We start from the raw sequence: 20,806 nt of genomic DNA on the forward strand, positions 1-20,806 counted from the left end.
ATGAAGTCTGCTCCCATGTTGCATAGAAATACAAACATATTTGTTCATTTATAGGCACTGATTACTTTATCCCAGGTAGAATATTTCAATTAAAACAAATAATCAATATTACACTCCTCTTGTCAAATCTACTTGATAAGTTACTCTGCTATGTAAACATAATGTGTCTAAGATAGATCTAAAATTAGTGAAAAAAATCTTTTTATGGTTTCTTGAACTATTCTCAAAATTCAAAGCTTAATTTTAAAACAGATCTGAGAAGTAATTCTATACTACCTTTTCCCTCATGAAATAAACAACAGTCTATTGTCAAAATTCTGTCCTTAAAATGATTCACGAGCACCGTATCCTCACAAAACTGCTGGACAGCAAGGCACTATCCAGACACTGTGACCCAACAAATGAAACACAAGGAAGACAGTGACCCTATTCTGGAGGGCTTATAGTCTGTGTCAACACTGGGGTTTTTATTTGATTGATTCGATTGGGTAGCAAAATAAAATCAGTCAAGTACTTTCTTCTTTGAGCATTCTATAAGTCATGACTCTGCTGTTAGTGTCATGAGCAGGAAAGACTTAAGCATGACTTGATTAGGTCAACTAGTAACAATCATCACTGGAGAGTGAGTAATAAAGAAGTTAACTGATAGCAATGCTTCTCCATATATGAGACCTAAAATAAATCTACACTGATATCCAAAAGTAAAATGAGGAGATGAGGTCCCCAATGAGAAAAAAATCTAACAAGAAATCAAAAAAGTAAAGACTTTTTCTTTAACGATTCCTGGAAAGAGTGGAGCATAGTGGTGAAGAGCTCAGATGCTAGGGGAAAATATGAGGGTCTGAATTCCCACAGCACTGGGAAGCTTTGACACTGATATGTCAGTGAAATTCTCTGCATCTCAGTCTCCGATGCATAGACTGGGGACAACAACAGTACCCATCTCCTAGAACGGTCTAAGAATTAAGTTATTTTAAATATACAAGTTTAAATAAAATACATCAGATATTTAATATTACCCCAAAAGCACAAGGAAAAATGAAAACAGAGATAAATTGGAGTTCATTAAAATTTAAAACTTTGCTTCAAAAGACACCATCCAGAAAGTGAAAAAACAACACTCAGGAGAAAATTTTTTCAAATCATTTATCTGATTAGGAATTTGTGTATCAAAAATAAAATTCCACAGCTCAACAATAAAAAGACAACTCAATTAAAAAATGAATAAAGGATCTGAAAATATATTTTTCAAGGAAAATATACAAATGGCCAATAAGCACAATGAAACGATGTTGAATAACATTAGCTCTAAAGGAAATCAAGTCAAAACAACTAGGAGAAACCGCTTCACACTCACTACAATAGATTATAATCAAAAAAAGATTAACAAGCATTAATGAGGACACAGAGGAAGTGGAGCTCGCAGCCCTTGCTCGTGAGAACATAACACAGCGTGGCCTCTTTGGAAAACATCCTGGCATGTCCTCAGAGAATTGAATATTTGGTTTCTGAATGATCCAGCAATTCTGCTTCCTGGGCACAGAAGTAAGAGAACTGAAAACAAATATTCACATAAAAACTCCTACAGAAATTTTCACCATTACTTTTCTCCATTACTTTTCAGAGCCAAAAAACAGAAACAACCCAAATGTCTATCACGTGATGAATGGGTAAACAGAGGGGCCCAGCCATACAGTGGAATATTATTCAGCAATAGCAAAGCATAGAGTACTGACCCAGGGCCACAAGGTGGACAAATATTGAAAACGTTACTCAGTGTGAAAGAAGTCAGTCAAAATAGACGGTTCCACTTACATGAAGTGACTCGATTTGCATGAAATGTTCAGCACACGCAAATCCACAGAGACAGAAGAGTGGCTCCCTGGGGCTTGGGGAGAATGGGGAAGTTGATAATGTCTGCTTATGCGTACTGGGTTTCCTGTTGGGGGGATGAAAATGTTCTAAGATTGACTGGGATGCACATTTCTGGGCATAGAGTAAAATCCGCTGTACATTTTAATGGGTGATTTGTATTAAAACTATTAAGAACAAAAGCACCTTGGGCTAGTACCTTCCATAGTAAATGCAAATTGCTAACATTTATTACAGGAAGAAGAAACTGCCCTCAGCATGAAAGCAGGAGATCAGCAAATATTAGTTAACCGAAATTGGACAAGAGCATTTCACTTGAAACTGTTACTGAGTGTACACGAAATATTCAGACATGACAAGGAAAATCAGTTTGACATCACGAAGAAGCATTCTGCTTCAAATGCAATTCAAGGATTCGGCAAGCCCAGCTGCTACAAATGACCAGAGAAGAAACCTGGTTCTTAAAACAAGCACCAGAGCCAACAAGGAAATGGTGGTGAGGAAAGCAGGCGGCCTAAAATCTGGAACAGTGTGCTACAAATAATTTCTCCACTGAAAATTCAAAAATAAAATGAAAGTGATGTAATGCTGTGTTGAACTCACGTGAATGGCCTTCCTGCAGTGCTTGACAGTTCTGTAACCCCGAATGACTCAGGAGAATCAGCATGGCTCCTGGGATTCCCCAAGTAACTGCCCACAAGCACGCTGACCACCATCATATCTGCCAGGGTTGAATTGCAGAGAAGAGACCAACCTCTGAAAGGCACAGGGAATGTTGACAAGGGAATAAAAGGCTGCAGTCAATCCTGGGACAGAGGCCCTGTGAGCAGAGGCCAAAAGGCTGCAGGTGAACTGGAGTGGCCCTGGGGCAGGAAGGGACCACAGGGAAGCATATCTCAATTATCTACTCTCTCTCCCTCGGGTAGGAGGGATAAAGCCTGCATCCTTCTCACCTGGAACTGTGGGTTCTGGCTGGTGGAAGTCTTACCGACAAGGAATGAATTACTCAAGACTGCGGAAAAAGGAAAGAAAGCGAGAGGGATTAGGGAGCCAACTCCACGAGTCTCTCAAATGCTCCCATATTTATTGTGTATAATCAAAGGAAAAAGTCATTAACAGTTGTGAGATAGTAGGCAGGAACTTGGGGAAAGAAGGGATGAGACAGAGATTGTAGACTCCACGATGAGTACTAAGGCTTAGTTTACCTTTAGGGAAGTCATAGGGTGAGGGGAACAAGATACATTTTTTAGACATGTTTATTACAAAGCAGACCATCAGACCAGCCTGGTCCCTGTTTTGGGGATAATAGACTATCTAACACCAAGCAGGCCCGGCGTTTATAGCTGAGGGCCTGGGTCATTGCTGTGCAATAAGCAGAGTGCTATCTATACCCTCAAATATGTAAGCAAGGCATTGTCTCTCCTTTTTATGGCAAGGAGACAGAAGTGAGGATGCACAGGTGCTTGCTTTAAAGCAGTTACTAAGCACATTTTTTCTTCTTAAAGTTGACAGTCGGCTGGGATGTGTTACAATTTGTTAACCCAACCATGGGCTCCCACATGGAACCATTATGGAGGACATCCTAGGATGACAAATCCTGGCTCTGGGTCTTTTCCTGCCAGCTTCGGCCACTCCAGCAGGGTCTAGACACATCCCTGAATAACGATCCCACAGAACCACCTAAACTCTTAACTCCTGGTGCTTGAAAATTAATTTTAGCTCTACACAACTTTCCGTAGAAAAGTTTCAGAAATAAAAGATATTGTATTCTTTTTATATCTCATCATAAGACTGATTTTTCTGATTGCTCTAAGCTGCTTCTACATGGAAAAGCACCTAATTCTGCAGGTGAATTCAGTACTTTCCTTTGGGCATAACTAGACAGTCTGGGCTGTCTGACTTCTATTAGTCAAATACCGATACACTTAATTGATTTCTTTGTTCATCAATTTCAGCCTGGAGGTGAGGGTCTGTCACTATTTTCCTCAGCCCACCCTCTACTCTTTTCTCATCAACATCTCAGGCCTCCTGAAAACAAAACAAAGCATTTGTTTCCCTTCATCTACACTTTCCACAAAGGCAACAGGAATCATCATGCCTAGAGAATGAATTCAACACAAATGTTACAACAAAAATCTATAAACCTGAAGCAACTCCATCTCCAAATCATGATACACAATGACATGAGAGTAAGTGTGTCAGGTACAAAGCACGTGTGAGCCTGAACACCTCATTTCTATTCTTCAAAGGAAGGAAGGTTTTCATATTTTTTCTTATCATTCTTTGTCATTGTTTCTGATTAAGCCAAAAATTTTTTTATGAAATAATTAAGCACTGCAATAACAGATTTTCGCTGTATCAATTACAGAAGGAATTCAGAGGGGATAGGAAAACCCACCTCTGTAAAATATGCAAAATTCCTTCCCCTGTTAAGAACACGAATACAAAATTCAACAGAGAATTCAAATTCTTGTGGAGAGGACAAAAGCCACAGAATCAAAGCAAAGTCATTATTATGACTCAATCCAAAATTCACTGGACAAACATGCTCAATGCATTCAAATAATTTTTAAGGCACACTGCAAACCATTCACTTAATTATCTACAGGCTAGAGGAAGAATTTCCCTCTATAACAGACAACATAAATCAATAGGTTGCCCCACCAAACAAGGAACAAACATCAGGTTTTTAGCAGTTCTGATAAATCAGCAAGTTTTAAAGATCAAAATCCAGAAATTTTAAACATTCATTCACACCAGAATGAATCAAGCACTTTAAAAAAAAATAACCCAAAGAAACTAAACACATTGATCACGTACCTGGATCAATGAGAAATTCTTGTACAGCTGGAAAAAAAAAAAACAGGCTATAGCCTTTTACTTGAAAAATAAAGCTACTTTTAAAGATAACTGCTAAAACACATTTCATCATTCATGTTGCCTTGAAAAATCTGAGGAACTTGTCTCTGATCAGAAAAGCAATTCTGAGTATTAGTATTTTACAATTCAGTGCCAGTTTGCTTTAGAAGAAAAAAGAAAAGCTACTGTTTCTCATCTTGCACAAAGTTTAAAGAACCTCCCTGCCTCTATCTCCTCTCATTTTCTAAGCTCATGCTCCCCAACCCTTCTGAAACAATTATGGGAACCTCTTATTCCCACCAATATGCCATCACAAAAGAGTATCAATTTATTTGTGTAAATATATATTTACACCTTGAACTGGAGGAGAAAGGTTTCAGAAGGCTATATGGAACTTATTGCTACATTCCTGAAATCACACACATACACGTTCAGAGACACAGACATATACAAACTGAATTACTGGGCACTTCACAAGCTAAGGACTTACAACTTCTAGAAGATAACTTTGTAGTTAGTTTAAAATACAAAACGGTCAGCTTTTGAAAGCCTTGAAGATTGCAAAATCATCCAAATATCAATGAGATCCAATTAGCCTTCTCTGTAGAATGTAATTCCCCATGATGGCAAAGCAGACACTAAGAAGTAGTGGATCCAAGACTCGTGTTTTTCACTAGCTATGATCGTTTTAAAACACGTTAACAGATTTAGAAAGGTATGTCCCTACGACATTTATTCGTATTGAGATGGCATATGTATTCAATTGTCTATGCAGAAAATAGGACCCATGATGGTGTTTAAGAAATATTTTGTGTATTGAAATATTTATTTTAAAGTGCAGACAAGGAGGGTGGGTATTACTCCGTTGTAGAGGACCTGTTGAGCATGCATATGTTCCTGGCTTCAATCCCCAGTACCTTCATGAAAATAAATAAATACAAGTGTTTATTTAAAAATAAGAATAAATTTATATAAAAACATAAATGCAGACTAAAAACCACTGCAATCTAGGAGCCACAATTATAATAAAAAACAAGTGTTTCTATCAAATATTGACTAAACGCCAATCACAGAGACAACCACAAATCACACCTGACAAGCATCACGTGTGATTCTCAGCAACCCTACTAAGTAGACACGGATGAGAAACCAGGCTCTGCGGATGAGGAGACGGAGCTCAGAGGAGCCGGGGACGCTGACCGTCCTGCTTCCCGTGACACCACATCAGCCCAGGGAAAGCGCTGACAGAGCTGCACTGAGGGGACACCCAGCTGCATGGAACCTTGGGGGATTGGGGAGTCCTAGAAAATACTCTAAAGTGTTCAGTGAAAAACCAGCTCAAATATATTACACTGTGCTCCATCCTCTAAACACGGAACATGACTGAGACCTTTTTGATGCCTCCGTGTCCTTTCTGCCATCATCAGTTACGTGCCCTCTCAGCGCGACCAGTCATGAACTGGACCCCGTACGAAGTACACCCCATATGCAGAGCTTTTAAAGCTGTTTTATGAAGTTTGTAAGACTCCGTCTATTCCTCACAAAGGCGGTCATCCAGCACTAGTCACCGGTGCGGATGTACCACCTGAAATCACACCTTTCTGCTTTTTAAAATCCCTTCATGTAATACAGAGTTTTAAACAGCAAAGAAGCAGCTAAACCACAGACAGTGGACAGCTTTTCACCAAACGGACTCGAACAGCCCATCGGAATACCTGGAAGCCCTTTTCTTCTATTAAACCCACTTCCAGGTACTTCATCTGATTGGTGGACTCGGCCTCTGACTGACCTACTCAGAGAGATCCCATCCTCACATCCGGGGGTTGGAGAGGACCCTGCTGCTGGGAGAAATCAGTGAGGAAGGTGGATATCGTCCAGCCACATCTGCACGGGTAGAAATGCCACATGCTCAGAAATTATACCGTCAGCACCCCTGGGCTCCCATGGACTGGTTTCACATTAACTAAACTTATGACACACTGATGCAAGAAAACCAGAAATTCAATTTATTAATGTAACAGGAGATGTGAAACTACAAAAGAGATTGAAATATCAGAGTTCAACCATGAGTACAGATTCTCCTCCATGGCCCAATCTCGGGCAGGCAGTCACATGGCAAGCTTGGACAGAAGCAGAGCAGGAAGAGTTTCTAGATTAACTCAATGGACTAAATTTCTGTTATAAGAACAGATCTACTGCCTGGAAAACAATTAACGCCAATCACGGGGCACACTTCATGGGCAGTGGCTGAGACACGACTGTGAGCCCCTGTATAACTCCCCTTTCCCTGTCCTTTCTGGTCTAACTGATGCAGAGGTACAGAGATCCAGGGATGCAGATACCTCTAAACTCCCAAAGCTCATCCCTGGGAGCCTGGAAACCAGATAGCCAGGGTTTAAACCCCAGCTCTGCCACTTACTAGCTCTGTTACCTTGGCCAAATTACTTACCCTCTGTGTGCCTCAATTTCCACACTGTAAACCTGGGATAACAATCAAATCTTTCTTACTCACTTGTTGTGAAGATTGAAGGATTCATTTCTGTAAAACTCTCAGAAAAGAATGTAGCATATTTTTGGTGCCCAACAAATGTCAATTTAATAAGAAAGTGATTTACAAGTCTCCCATCTAATCATCTTCTGTGTTTCATGGCTAGTCTGAGTCCCAAAGGAAATCCTTATTTCCCCTCTTATAAACTCTTGAGGAGCACCCTTCTCTTTCAAGCCACCACCTGTTTAAACTGAGGGAGGGGATCCCTCCTCCCCACTCCTCTGGTCCATGGGAGACTGCTTCTCCCTTCACACCCCTGACCACTGGCCCACGGCTAGACCTCCTCACACTAACAGATTGAGGTGTGAGTCCGGGGAGACAAGCAGGGCATATGAAACCTTTCCTTTCCCTCCAGTGTTGGCCACCAATAGGAAGCAGCTGAGATGCTCAGCTCCATGGCAAGACACTCCTGTGCATTATGGGCCAGATCCTCTCAAGGGAATGCTCGCTGTGGCCCAGAGTTACCTGGGACTGCGTGAGTCTCTAATTCTGGGACATAGTGTCATGACACTCACTCTCCCACAGCCCTGAATTTCATGGAGAATGTGGCTTCATCAGTAATAAAGGAGACATTTATCGCCTGCCTGTTCTTCTTTGTCATCTCTCAGTTGGCTGCTGGACACAACATGTGTATAAGTATTGGGTCCCCTTAAGCCCCAACATATATGAAGTAACAAAAAATTCTGTGGCTTAACATTGGTTCAGGGCGACTGTGTAACGGTCCTGACTCTGCTGATGCTAAATTATGTGTTTAGGAACTATGGAACTTCCTCAAATATCTTTCATCATAAAGCCAGCTTTCCTTATTTTCCTGTTTCTCAGTAATTGCCAAAGACTATCAAATGATGGCTTCACACCAAACAGCAGTTAAGTTTATGAGCCCTCTTGACATACACACTGTGCTAAACACTTTACATAATTTCTTATTCTCACAATTCTACAAAGCAGAAATGAGTGTCCCCATCTCACAGACGAGGGAAAAACTCCGAACGAACTGACTCAGGATCACTTAGCTCAGTGGCAGCGCGTGCACGCAAACCCAAGTCAAAACACTACACCCCTTCGTATATGTACCAAATCTCCTACCACCCATTGACACACAGCGGTGGGGATAATACTTAGGGAACTCAGTACACTTTTCAGCTTTAAGGTGCTCCAGAGGCCTCTTCTAGCTCTTTTATAAAATCCCGGCTCACTGGTTTCTAACACTGCAAGAGAAGTCCGATGTTCGGAGCGCCGGCCAGGGCGGAGCGCCGGCGCAGAGCACGCAGCCGCACAGAGCAGCGGAGCTACCGGCGGCGCAGGCAGGGGGAGAGCGGCCCCCCGCCTGTCGGGCAGGAACACAACCCCTGACCGAGGTGCTGGGAGGGGGCACGACCCGCCATCATGCCTGTCCAGTCTGCAACATCTGACTGCGGCATCCGGAGGGGCAGTGACCCGCCCGCCCGCAGCAAAAGAGAGCTGCATCTGACCCCGTGTTAGGAGGAGGCGCGATCTGCTTGCCGACAAGTGCTGGGAGCAGCACAGAAGAGGGCGCCAACGGAGGGCCTATGAAAACAAGCTGAGCTTCCAAAACAGGACGAAGACAGAAGGACTTCACATTAAAAGCACACAGACTCCAGGAGAACAACGACAACAACCCTTTTTTTTTGTTTGTTTTGTTTTGTTTTTTGTTTTTTGGTTTTTGGTTTTTGTTTTTGTTTTGTTTTTAATCTGTTTTTACCTGTTCTATTTTCAATTACTCTCTTAATTTTTACTTCTTAATTCATTTCTATTTCTCTTGGATTTTGATGTCCTGTTATTGATTAGACACAGGCTTCAAACACATATATTCATCTCCCCACCCCCCTTTTTTATTTTTTAAAGGTTTTAAAAGGACGTCTCCACCCGATTAATACTCTACTTCAACCCGCTCTTCTATTATTCATTATACAATGTTTTCAAACCCTCTTTCTCCCTTCTTTTAAAAATCTTTCTCTCTCTCTCTTATTTTTTTCTCTTTTTTTTTATTTTCTTTTTTCTTTTTTTTCTAAGTTCTATTCCTAAATAGGCATTAGATAGATAAAATTCTTAAGATCCAAAATAGAGAACTGATACTCCATAAACCACAATGCCAGAGAGGTATGAGCAAGATGAAGAAGCAGAGAAACCTTTCCCAATTAAAAGAACAAGAGGAATCCCCTGAAAGAAAGCTCAATGAAATAGACTTAAATAGCCAACTAGATCAAGATTTCAAAAAAGGAGTGGTCAAATTGCTGAAGGAATTAAAAGAGATAGTGCTTAGAGAAATAAAATATGTCAAAGATGAAATTGAAGCTATAAAGAAGAGCCAAGCAAAATGGGAAAACTCATTGACAGAGATGAGGAATGATCTAACAGCTGTGCAAAGCCGACTAGTTAATGCAGAGGAACGAATTAGTGATCTAGAAGACAGGGCAACAGAAAGCACCCATTCAGAAGAACTACAAGATAAGCAAATAAAAAATAATGATAATAGCATAAGGGACCTATGGGATAATATAAAGCATCCCAATCTTCGCATAATAGGGGTCCCAGAAGGGGAAGAAGGATCAAAGGGGATTGAAAAGGTTTTTGAAGAAATCATGACTGAAAACTTCCCAAACTTAAAGAAGGAATCAGATATCCAAGTACAGGAAGCTCAGAGGGTCCCAAACAGGAAGAACCCAAATACACCCACACCAAGACATATCATAATCAAGATGGCCAGAGTCAAGGATAAAGAAATGATTATAAAGGCAGCAAGAGCAAAGCAAAGAGTGAATTACAAGGGAACCCCCATAAGGCTCTCAGCTGATTTCTCTACACAAACACTACAGGCCAGAAGGGAGTGGCAAGATATATTCAAAGCCCTGAATGAAAAAAAAGATGCAGCCTATGATACTTTATCCAGCAAGGCTACCCTTTAGGATAGAAGGAGAAATAAAGAGTTTCACAGACAAAAAAAAAAAAAAAGCTGCAGGAGTTTAGCAACACTAAACCCATGCTAAAAGAAATATTGAAATGGCTATTCTAAATTGAAAAGCAGCAGGATGCTACAGAAATGAGAAACGTACAGCTGGAAAGGTGATAACCCATGAATTACAAATAAAGAAAACACGAAATTATAAAAGAAGACATACAAATCACTGAGAGTGGGAGAGGGAGGCAGGGAAATATAGAATCTTTTTTTCTTTCTTTTTTAAATTTTTTTAACAGAAGGATGGGTTTGAGATCATGTTATTATCAGTTTAATAAAACCGGGTATAGGTTAATAGATTTACAAAAAAGGGTAACCACAAGTCAAAAATTTACAAGGGAGTCACAAAAATTAAATAAAATCCATGATAATAGAAAGGAAAATTACCAAACCACAAAAGGAAGAAGAAAGGAACAAAGAGGATATATCAATTCAACTGCAAAGATAAGTTCAAAATGGCAATAAACACACATCTATCATTAATTACTGTAAATGTTAATGGACTAAATGCTCCAGTCAAAAGACATAGAGTGGCAGAGTGGATAATAAAGCAAGAACCTTCAATATGCTGCATAAAAGAGACCCACTTTAGGGAGGACACATATAGATTGAGAGTGAAAGGATGGAAAAGGATATTCCATGCAAATGGAAAAGCCAAAAAAGCAGGTGTTGCAGTACTGATTTCAGACAAAATAGACTTTAAAACAAAGGCCATAAATAAAGATAAAGAGGGACATTTTATAATGATTAAAGGAGTGATACAAGATGAAGACATTACACTCGTTAATATATATGCACCCAATATAGGAGCACCTAAGTACATACAAGAATTACTAACAGAGATAAAGGGGGATATTGATGGGGATACAATCATAGTTGGAGATTTTAACACTGCATTAACATCACTAGACAGATCTTCCAGACAGAAAATAAACAAGGCAACAGAGAAATTAAATACTACAATAGAAAAACTAGATTTGGTGGATATTTTCAGAGCTTTACACCCCCCAAAAATAGAATATACATTCTTTTCAAGTGCACATGGAACATTTTCCAGGATCAATCATGTACTTGGGCACAAAAGAAACCTCAACAATATTAAGAAGATAGAAATTATCTCAAGCATCTTTACTGACCACAATGCCATGAAACTGGAAATCAACAACAGAGAAACAAAAGAGAAAAAAAGAAAAGCATGGACATTAAACAATATGTTATTGAAAAAAAATGGATCAATGAGGAAATCAAAGCTGAAATTAAAAAATGCCTTGAGAAAAATGATAATGAAAGCACAACCACTCAAAACCTATGGGACAGCAAAGGCAGTGCTAAGAGGGAAGCTTATACCAATACAGGCCTTCCTCAAAAAAGAACAATCTCAAATAAACAAGTTAACCCAACACCTGAATGAATTAGAAAAAGAACAAAAAGCCCCAAAAAGCAGCAGAAGGAAGGAAATAATAAAGATCAGAGAGGAATTAAATACAATGGAGATTAACAAGACCATAGGAAAAATCAACAGAATCAAAAGCTGTTTTTTTGGAAAAGTAAATAAAGTCCACAAACCTCTGGCCAAACTCACAAAGAAGAAAAAAGAGAGAGCACAAATTAGCAAAATAAGAAAGGAAAATGGAGAAATTACAACAAACAAAATAGAAATATAGAATATCATATGAAAATATTATGAAAAAGTATATGGAACCAAACTGGATAACCTAGAGGAGATGGACAAATTTCTGGAAACATACTGTCCACCAAAACTGAATCAAGAAGAAACTGAACACTTAAACAATCCGATCACTAGAAAGGAAATAGAAATAGCAATTAAAAACCTCCCTACAAATAAAAGTCCAGGACCGGATGGCTTCACCAGGGAATTCTACCAAACATAAAAGAAGAACTCACACCAGCCCTTCTCAAACTCTTCCAGATGATTGAAAAGGAGGGAATTCTCCCAAACTCATTCTATGAAGCCACCATCACCCTGATACAAAACCAGGCAAAGACACTACAAAAAAAAAGAGAATTATAGGCCAATGTCACTGATGAACATAAACGCCAAAATCCTCACCAAAATTTTAGCAAATAGAATTCAACAACACATAAAAAAGATTATACATCATGACCAAGTGAGGTTCATCGCAGGGACACAAGGCTGGTTCAACATACGCAAATCAATCAATGTAATACATCACATCAACAAGAGAAAGGACAAAAACCACATGATCATCTCAATCGATGCAGAAAAAGCATTTTATAAAATTCAACATCCATTTATGATAAAAACTCTCGCCAAAGTGGGTATAGAGGGAACATATCTCAACATAATAAAAGCTATATATGACAAACCTACAGCCAGCATAGTACTCAACGGTGAAAATCTCAAAAGCTTCCCACTAAAATCTGGGACAAGACAAGGATGCCCACTATCACCACTCCTATTCAAAATAGTCCTGGAAGTCCTAGCCACAGTAGTCAGGCAAGAGAAAGAAATAAAAGGGATCCAAATTGGAAAAGAAGAGTTAAAAGTGTCATTATATGCTGATGACATGTTACTATATATAGAAAACCCTAAAAGGTCCACACAAAAGTTTCTAGAGCTGATTGAAGAATTCAGCAAGGTAGCAGGTTACACAATTAACGTTCAAAAACCAGTTGCCTTTCTTTACACTAACGATAAATCAACTGAAAAAGAAAGTAAAGAAACACTCCCCTTTAAAATAGCACCCAAAGTAATAAAATATCTGGGAATAAATCTAACCAAGGAGGTGAAAGAATTATACACAGAAAACTATAAACCACTGATGAAGGAAATTAAAGAAGACTTTAAAAAATGGAAAGATATTCCATGCTCCTGGATTGGAAGAATCAATATTGTTAAAATGGTCACACGGCCCAAGGCAATCTACAGATTTAATGCAATCCCTATCCAATTACCCAGGACATATTTCACAGAACTAGAACAAATCATAATAAAATTTATATGGAATCATCAAAGACCTAGAATTGCCAAAGAATTACTGAAGAGAAAGAAAGAGGCTGAAGGAATAACTCTCCCAGACTTCAGACAATACTATAGAGCTACAGTCATCAAGACAGCATGGTATTGGTACCAAAACAGACATATAGACCAATGGAACAGAATAGAGAGCCCAGAAATGAACCCACAAACTTTTGGTCAACACATCTCGACAAAGGAGGCAAGAATATACAATGGAATAAAGACAGTCTCTTCAGCAAATGGTGTTGGGAAACCTGGACAGCAGCATGTAAAACAATGAAGCTAGAACACTCCCTTACACCATATACAAAAATCAACTCAAAATGGATTAAAGACTTTAACATAAGAAAAGATACAATGAAACTCCTAGAGGAATACATAGGCAAAACATTATCTGACATACATTTCAAAAATTTTCTCCTAGAAGAAATTAAAGCAAGAATAAACAAATGGGACCTAATGAAACTTACAAGCTTCTGCAGAGCAAAGGAAACCAGAAGTAACGGAAGAAGAAAACCTATGGAATGGGAGAAAATTTTTGCAAATGTAACCGACAAAGGCTTGATCTCCAGAATATATAAGCAGCTCATACATCTCAATAAGAAAAAAATAAACAACCCAATCCAAAAATGGGCAGAAGACCTAAACAAGCAATTCTCCAAGAAAGACATACAAATGATCAAAAAGCACATGAAAAAATGCTCAATATCACTAATTATCAGAGAAATGCAAATCAAAACTACAATGAGATATCACCTCACACCAGGCAGAATGGCCGTCATTCAAAAATCCACAAATGACAAATGCTGGAGAGTCTGTGGAGAAAGGGGAACCCTCCTGCACTGCTGGTGGGAATGCAGTTTGGTGCAGCCACTGTGGAAAACAGTGTGGATATTCCTCAAAAGACTAGGAATAGACTTACCATATGGCCCAGGAATCCCACTCCTGTGCTTGTATCCAGAAGGAAGTCTACTTCAGGATGACACCTGCACTCCAATGTTCATAGCAGCACTATTTACAATAGCCAAAACATGGAAACAGCCTAAATGTCCAACAACAGGTGACTGGATAAAGAAGATATGGTATGTTTATACAATGGAATACTACTCAGCCATAAAACCGACAACATAACACCATTTGCAGCAACATAGATGCTCTTTGAGAATGTCATTCTAAGTGAAGTAAGCCAGAAAGAGAAAGAAAAATACCATATGAGATCGCTATTGTGTGGAATCTAAAAAACCAAAACAAACAAACAAACAAAAACAAAGCATAAATACAGGACAGAAATAGACTCATGGACAGAGAATACAGACTTGTGGTTACCGGGGAGGGGGTAGAGGGTGGGAAGGGATAGACTGGTATTTCAAAGTTGTAGAATAGATAAACAAGATTGCACTGTATAGCACAGGGAAATATACACAAAATGTTATGATAAATCACAGAGAAAAAAATGTGACAATGAGTGTGTATATGTCCATGAATGACTGAAAAATTGTGCTGAACACTGGAATTTGACACAACACTGTAAAATGATTATGAATCAATAAAAAATGTAAAAAAAAAAAAGAAAAGTCCGATGTTGCCACTGTTTGCACAGGAAGTCTGAAATGTTCACAGCGAGATCAGAGAATAAAACTAAGACGTAAGCAGAATAATATTTCCAGGTAGTCAGACATAATGGACAATTTGCTACCCTGAAGCACTAAGCAAAGGAATGAAAAAAAATAACGTTGTTTAAGACTTCCTTTACAAACAGGAAAGTTAAGACTGTAAGAAAGTGCAACAGCGCCACCTATGGCTTAAAAGGCCTTCCAGGTTGCCTGGAAAGATGCAACACAAAAATTGTCTGTGGATCAGAAACAAGAATCAGATAACTAAATGCTTATGTAGCACATACTGCACTTCGCTTCAGGAAAGGGAGGGGTATTCAGTACTTAATCAGATATTGCTAATACTCCTGAATATATACAAAAGACACAGGCTCATGGAAACTCATCTTTGAAGAGGAAAGAATCCAGTCCAGCCACTTCATTTTACAGGAGGGGAGACTGAGATCTGGGATCTGTCCTCCTGGCCATCAGCAGCAAAGCTCTCCTAGTCCTCATGTCTTGCACTGTAGCAAAAACCAACAGACCTGTATTAGCCCTATATTCATAAATGTCATGTCTGTATTTTTTCCAACAGTAGGTAATCTAAGTATCTTGCAAAATACTTCTCAAAGAGCCAGGAAGTCATAGAAGTGTATTGAAATACAAAAACATTTATTTACATATTAAAACAGCATGAGCTTTTTTCTATTAAAAAAGCTGACATGTCAAATCAATGTTTTGATATTTTAAAACCTATTAAGAGTGCAGAAAAATAAATCAAAATTTTCTTTAATCACAAAAGAGAGAAGCTTATTCCCTGAAAATGATCAATGTGGATTTTTCTAAACTTAATGCTTCTGGTCAGATTCCTACGAATTTAAATGTCTGAGTGTATAGTTACACGGCAGCATGTACACTGAGTTGTAACAATACACATTCTGTGTAAATAATCTTCAAGGTCGTCTGCTTAAGTCAATTTAACTAGTCCCTGTCTCAATAGAATGATACAGATTTCATTAAAACTTCATACTGCACGCACACACACACACAAAACCCTGAATCCTTGTTACTTTAAGCCATATTCATATATATCCATATTGAATATGCATCAGAAACAAGCCACCCTCTTTAGTATTCACAGTTGATCCTTCTAAACTATCTGTCATTGTGACAGCACATTTTTACTAAGCAGCTCTTGGATGCTTTGTATACAAGGCATCTACCTCTCACAGTCAGACACGGTAAATGGCATCACTCAAATTTCACAAATGAGGAAATATACTTAAGCCATGGAAACAACGTACATATTTATCATCAGGACAGAAAAGAGTAAAGATTTTACTTTCAATATTCACTGACAAACTTTTCCTCCATACTAAGACTACATACATAAAATAAATTCAGTCACTGTAAATTATTCTGTCAAAAAACACCACTAGAGAAAAACAAGCAACATCATTAGCAATGATTGGACTTTCAAAGCCCACTCCTATTTTGCACTATAATCATTTTTAACGTTTTGTTTTTAGTGCTTACATAGCACTAAAATAAAGAAAACATAAACTATTTAAGTCATTACCTGAGAATGCAACATTTGTGAAAATGTACAATTTTAATTTATGCCACTCTGTCTCACATTCTCAATGGTGTCTCTCCTCTGAAGGCCTCATCAGGCTGAGATCGCAAAAATCGGTCATTTATGGACTCACAGGTGTTCTGGAAACCACTCAACGAGAGGCTGATCAGAGGAGAAATTGAGAATGCATCCTGTGCAGCCTGGGTTCCAGCACCGAGCTAGGCACCGCCAGCTGCGTTTGATTTGGGACAAGCTGCCCACCTCTCAATCCCTCAGCTGCAAAAAGGAGACATTTATACCTATCGTCAAATACCTGCTTTGAAGTAAAACATGAGAAAAACAGTTTAGCTTTTGGTAGGTGTCCACTCACAGCAAGCTTGGTCATTATGATGATGAGGATTACTTTTAATAAGTTAAGCTAGACCAAAAATTAGAAATCACCATAAAGGAGAAACATTTTAACTCAATAAGCATTTCCTTTTGAATGGATTGAAGAAAGTTCTAATGATTTTTTTAATAAACCAAATTTTGTCCATTAATTTTAGATTTACAGGTTTATAGACAAGTCTCCAAAAAAAGAATTAGAGGCCTCTAACCTCTGCATACTAAGAAAGTAAAGTTTAAAAAAATTATGGGTGAGAGTATACCTCAGTTGAGATAGTATGTGCTCAGCACGCGTGAGGCCCTCAGTTCAGTCCCCAGTAACTCCATTTAAAAACTTTTTTTTTAAAAAAAGGAGAATTAAAGGAAAAAGATGGAGGACTACGGAATTTTTTTAGAGAATCCACTCAGATTTAAGATGGGGAAAAAATATCCATTTCTCACAGGAAATCTTGAGAACTATGTAAACCGGATCTGAGTTGTCTAGTCTGTAACACTATTCATGAATTCATATTACCAAGTCTTAAAACTACCTGATAACCCACAGTGGTGATAGTGATCATAAAACCTGCCAATGCGGATCGAACTCCGGCTAGGGCTGCTCTGTTCTGACATCTCTGTCCCTGAGGCCTCACCAGGCTGACAGCACTAAATTTTGTCATTCATGAGCATCTCGTGTAAGTCTTCCATTTGTGCTTCTCAGTCTCCTCTCACCAGCCCCTCTGAGGGAAGCACTGTTATAAACTTCCCCACCCACAGATAAGGCCACTGAGGCACAGAAACTAAACCTGCTCCAGGTCGCATCGGCATTAAAGGACGTCTGTATTTCTGCTGTTTTGCGATTGACAAGGGAATTTGAGATATCAATACAAGATAGACTGTTAAATAATCAAGTCTGTCAGGTCTTCACCTCAAAGAGCAGATACTATAAATTCCTGATGTAGGAAGAGTCTGCCGCCACAAAATGACTCAGCTAGAAATTAATATCCAAGATGAAGCAGCGGATACACATAAATATTCACGACTGTCAACTTCACTCATGGGTCTTGGCCCTTCACTGCCTGAACGGGGGTGAAATCCCCACCCGTGTCTGGGAGGGAAGAGTGGCTCTTCCAGGTCTCACCCAGGCTTCACGGGCTGTTTCCCCCTACAGACTGTCCTAAACGATTAAAAAGCTCTCAAGATTTTTACACCAGGCAAAACTGAAAGACATTTCTGCATATGGAGCACTTTCTCAGGCTTAAACCATTTTTGCCTACACTCAGCAAGGGGGAAAAAAGAAACATGACTCTGCAAAGTCTCTTAGCCTTACCACTCACAGGAGTTGAATGATCTCAGCACAAGATGACCCTTCACATTACAGGATGAGAACAAATAAAGCCGCCCCAACAACAGGCACTCCCAGAGACAGCGCTCAGTAGTCTTCTGCACTCTCACGGTTGTGCAGCCCTCACCACCATCTATTTCCAGAACACTTCATCACCCCAATAGAACACCCCTGTCACTAGCAGTCACTCCACAACCCTCCTCCACCCAGCCCCTTGCAACCATCATCTGCTCTCTGCCACTGCATGAGCCTATTCTGGGCATTTCAGATCACTGAAATCAACAATATGCGGCCGTTTGTGTCTGGTTCCTTTCAATTAACGTGCTGTTATCAAGGCTTTCCCATGTTGAAGTGGTATCAGCATGTCTCTTTTCTTTTGAAAATGTTAAACTTTATTAGAAGGTGGTAAATACTATCAAAAATAGTAGAGAGGGGTATAAGGGATGGGATTTCAAAGGGAAAAGGCCGGGTTGAGCAGTCAGGGTGGACTTCCCAGAGCAGATGGATTTTTCATATTCCCCTTTATTTATTTTTTCTTTTTTATTCACTCTTATGTCTGAATAATGTTCCGCTAAATGGAGATACTACATTTTGTTCATCCATTCAGCAGCTATATATGGACGAGGTCCAGAAGAATGAGTGTAAGTGGTGGCTAGCAAGGCCGGCATTTAAGCAAAGGGCAAGATGTGCTTTCAAAAAAAAAAAAAGCGAACAATCAGAGGCACAAGGAAATTCAGCGCGTTTCTGAGAAAGTGCATGGTTGCTTCAGTAGGACTGCCGTGCAGGGCTGTGGGGGAGAGTGACAGGAGACACAGTGAGGGAGTCACCTGAGAATATTCCCCTCTGCAAGCAGCTCAGCCAATTCTCCTCCCTCATCCTGTATTTTAGAGACATTTTTGCTAGCTTTTCTCTTATTTCAAGTAACAGTACTTTAGTTACACATCTGATCATCTGCATCAGACCACATTAGCTCCAAGCCACAGAAAATCATTCACTGACCGGAGCAGCTCCAAGACATAACATTGATGGACCAGGGAGTCCTGCAGCATCGCATCCTGCAGGCACAAACCACACATGTTCCCTGGTGATGTCCAGAAAGTAAAAGGCATGGAAATATCTCACTGCTGCTGCACGACATCTGCCCCCAAATTGCCCCCAAATCATGCTGGCACAGCACTACTCAACCCTCGCACTACCCAAAAAAAAAAAAAGAGAGAGAGAGAAAAGGAAAGAAAAGAAAAGAAAAGAAAAGAAAAGAAAAGAAAAGAAAAAGAAAAGAATAAAGCTAAGAAAGCAAATTTAGGTTCTTCCATTGAAAACCAGCAAACATCACTGCCAGTATCTGAGCTGGAATGATCCTGACTTCAAAAACCACTGTGCAGTTACTATTCAAACGTGACAGACATATATGTATTTCACGTAGATGATATTACAGTGGGATTTTTCTTTTCGAAATTTCCAGTTGCAACATTAGCACAAGAAAGTTTATGTTTCAGTTTTTAAAAAAATCAATTATTCTCCACTTTCTTAATTTTGAACCTATTATTATTTTATAAAGGGAGCTATGCTGCAGATTATAAACCAAATATCTGGCTTCTGCAAAAAAGTCCTATATGACTTCACTATTTCAGAGCAAGCTTTAATGATGCTTTCAAAAGTGGGGTCTAGGGCGCTCACTAACAGCTCTTTAAATACTGACAAAGATGTGCTATTATGTAATGCAAAGGGTCTACCTACACATCAACTCAGAAACCAAAGAAACTACACGAAAGCCTTAGTTTATCATTTTAAAATATTCCTATTATTTTGAATATTAAATTTCTTAAAAGATAAGATTTTTTTTTTGAGAAAGACATCAGTTGTATTAAATTTCCTCTCACCAAGAAAGCAATCTTTATCAAGAATTAATACCCCTATGGAAATCCAAATGACGGGACGTTTCTAGCTAAGTTAACCTACAGATCTCAACACAAGACTAAATCCTATCAAATCTCACTTGAACGAGCTCAGCAAAGTCCTGGGCTACTCTGGAACTTAGCTCTTCTTTTCCATATGTTGGCAGAGCTAAGATCATCACACAAGGCAGGGAAGGAGAGAAGAGGTAAGTCCACCTGGCGGCCTCCATCTGTTTACTTCCAGCCACAAGGTGTCGCTAGAGCGACCCCGCTAACAAGCCCTCCCCATAAGGAAATCCGGCATCCACACTGCCCCTGTGGTCCCCAAGCAGCCCCGACGCCCCTCTCCCACTGGTGACCTCCGAGCCTGTGAATGGTCTTCTAATGACCCTCCCAGTTGGTGACACCCTCCCCCTCTTCCCTGTTACACACACACACACACACACACACACACACACAGCCAAGGCAGCCTTCCCAAAGCACAAATTTGATTACATCTCCCCCACTTCAAACCCTTCAGAGTCTCCCTGGTAGAGTTCTAGCCCCACCCCCAACCCTGCTTGCCTATCCTCACCTCAGTACCAGGTCCCCAGTTACCTCAGGGGCCCTGTGACCTGCTGCTACTTCCCACTAGCCTCCAGGCTCATTTTGACTGTTTGTCAAGGAAGCCTTCCTTCCCTCCAACCTCCGCACTTTGGATTAGGTGCCCTGCTGTGTTAATAGAACATTTTAATCTAAGTCAACTTCTGACACTGCTAAGCTCTCAAGAAGCAAGTAC

At 39.6% G+C, this 20,806-nt stretch overlaps 1 protein-coding gene across 6 annotated transcripts in view; it reads right to left on the bottom strand.

Annotated features, from left to right (window-relative positions):
• LOC140701240 (trafficking protein particle complex subunit 9-like) overlaps positions 1–20,806 on the bottom strand; it is a 241,850-nt gene that overhangs the window by 208,865 nt on the left and 12,179 nt on the right. Inside the window, exon 1 of one of the 6 annotated variants that reach the window (XR_012080218.1) lies at positions 14,180–14,322. The exons of the other annotated variants lie outside the window; for them this stretch is intronic. The gene's annotated coding sequence lies outside the window, so the exon portion shown is untranslated. Of the gene's footprint in view, positions 1–14,179; positions 14,323–20,806 lie in introns of those variants that run through there. 6 annotated transcript variants of the gene reach the window in all.

The sequence above is a fragment of the Vicugna pacos genome, chromosome 14 (genome assembly GCF_048564905.1).
Source record: "Vicugna pacos chromosome 14, VicPac4, whole genome shotgun sequence".
NCBI lineage: Eukaryota > Metazoa > Chordata > Mammalia > Artiodactyla > Camelidae > Vicugna > Vicugna pacos.